This window comes from Empidonax traillii, unplaced genomic scaffold (genome assembly GCF_003031625.1).
Source record: "Empidonax traillii isolate 1590-97213 ecotype Southwest subspecies unplaced genomic scaffold, ASM303162v1 scaffold803:size405832, whole genome shotgun sequence".
NCBI classification, from domain to species: Eukaryota; Metazoa; Chordata; class Aves; order Passeriformes; family Tyrannidae; genus Empidonax; species Empidonax traillii.
In genome coordinates, this window is record NW_020955996.1 from 118,545 (window position 1) to 120,893 (window position 2,349).

The window sequence follows — 2,349 nt, forward strand, 5'->3', positions numbered from 1 at the left end:
TCTTCAACTACCTGAAGGGAGGTTATAGCCAGGTGGGGGTTGGTCTCTTCTCCCAGGCAACCAACAACAGGACAAGGGGACATGGGCTCAAACTCTGCCAGGGGAGGTTTAGGTTAGATGTTAGGAAGAAATTCTTTACAGAGAGGGTAATCAAGCATTGGAACAGCCTACCCAGAGAGGTGGTGGATTCACCATCCCTGGAGGTTTTTAAAAAGAGATTGGATGTGGCCCTTAGAGCCATGATATAGTAATTGGATTTGGATCAGGGGTTGGACTTGATGATCTTGGAGGTCTTTTCCAACCCAATCTATTCTATGATTCTATGTCCTCAGTTTGGTTTCTGGGTTGCTCTGGCATTTCCCTCAGCCCCACACACAGGGTACATGGAGGAGCTCAGCACGGGGACTAGACCCTGCTCCATCACCCACCCTGTTCAGGCCTGGTGGGGAGCTGGGAAGCACTTCCCGGGTGGGTGTGCAGGACCAGGCACCCAGGGCATCCTACTGCTGGGAACAGCAGAGTTCTCCTTCATTTCACAGAGCCCAAGATTTCACCTCAATATCTTGTGTTGTTTGCCATTCTAGAGAGAGGGGGATTTCTGTGGGAGATGGCAGTACTGCAGAAGTGACTCCAGCAATACCGGCCCTACCACAGCCAAGAGACAAACACTTTCTGCTATTTGTCCCTCAGACTCTGGCCAATAGTTACTGTGGTGCCCTCAATGCACCAGTGAAGAGATGCTCTCACATCTGCTGTTTGCCAATAAGCAAGTTAATTTAACTCAGGGATACAATTCAGAGTGGTTTGAGTCATCTACATCCCTGGCTATGGGTGTTCAGACACCACATCCAACCACACATGCATTAATAAAGGCTTAAAAATAGACCATTGATTCCTCTAGACCTGAAATAACATGTCTGATCCCAGGAAAGCAAAAGTCCCAACAGGGACAACGTCAGCCGAGGGGGTGCAACGCAGGTGGTTTTCCTAATGTACCTTCAAGTGGTGGTGTCTGGGTCCTCCTGTTCTCCCACAGCCTGCAGCTGGGGAGGGGGCACTGGAGATGCTCCAGCAGTGCCAGTGCTGCTGTCTCGGCTGGGCTTAGGTGCTGACAAACACCGGATCAATTATTCATCAGTTAAAAGGCAGACTTCTATTACAACAGATGTTTCTCCGAATGTTTGACACTGCCCATTAACTCACCCTTTAATTTTAATTGCTTAACTAATGGCTATGTTCAAGGTTAAATGAGCTTAAATCTTTATTCTTCTCTTGCGCCGCTTAATATTGAGATACCGTCCAACTTACAGGGAAAAGGGAGGGAGAAGGAACCAAAGCAAGTACCATCTTTGACACAAGCAAGCGGCCAGTTAATCCTCCACGTGCCTGCCTGGGGATAGGCACAACACTCAGACCTGGTTCTCTCTAAAGCAGAGAAGAAATGGAAGGATCCCTCAGGCTGAAGGTGTCCGTGGGGTTGCAAAGCCAGGCTGAACTTGGGAGCACAGCCAAGAAGGAATCAACCTGGGGCAAGCATCTTTCCTGAAGCCAACAGAGAGAGGAAGCACCTGCTCAGGGATTTAGGAAGCTCTTGTTTCCACCATGCTGTTTAGGTACCCTCCAAACTGAGAACCTGACTTGTGTAATTTAGGTTTGTAAGTCATGGTGGTGCTGGTCTGACATGGAAACACTCCTATGCTTCCTCCTATAAATATTTATAGCCCATCTGAAGAGTGGAGTTTGCTGGCCAAGAGGGGAAGGAGCTCTTAGGAAAAGGAGAGCTTCACCTCCCTGCCTGGGGCAGCAGGGAGGGATTTGCCTCTTGGAAAATACGACCCCAGCAAAGTGCTGGGCTGCAGGGCAGGGGACATGCTCCCTACCTGGTGCTGCCACTGTATCCTTCTGTTTGATTTCTCTGCTCATTTTGTACCAGGCAGGACTACTCAGTTGGTGCTCGGCATCTCAGTGAGGTCACAAACACACGAATTTCTGCAGCATGCATAGCCCCAGCCTTGCTATGTGCCAAGCCAGTATTTACCACGGATTTTAGCTTTACAGTTTGGTACCCCTCTAGGAATGAGCAACATTAGGTGCTGCTAATGCCACAGATGAAGCATGCCCTGTCCCCCCACTGCTCCCCACTGCAGGCACAAGGATGTTCCCGCAGCAGTACCTCACTGCCAGAATCAGTTCCCTCAAGTCACACCAGAAGAAAACATAAGGACACATCCTGGAGAAGCCACATCACCAGGCAGGAGGCTTTTCCTCAGCTCAAGATACCCTTCGGCATCGCATCTGTTGACATAACTCAAGAATATGTTGCACCATTTTTCTCTAGCAGGGCATATG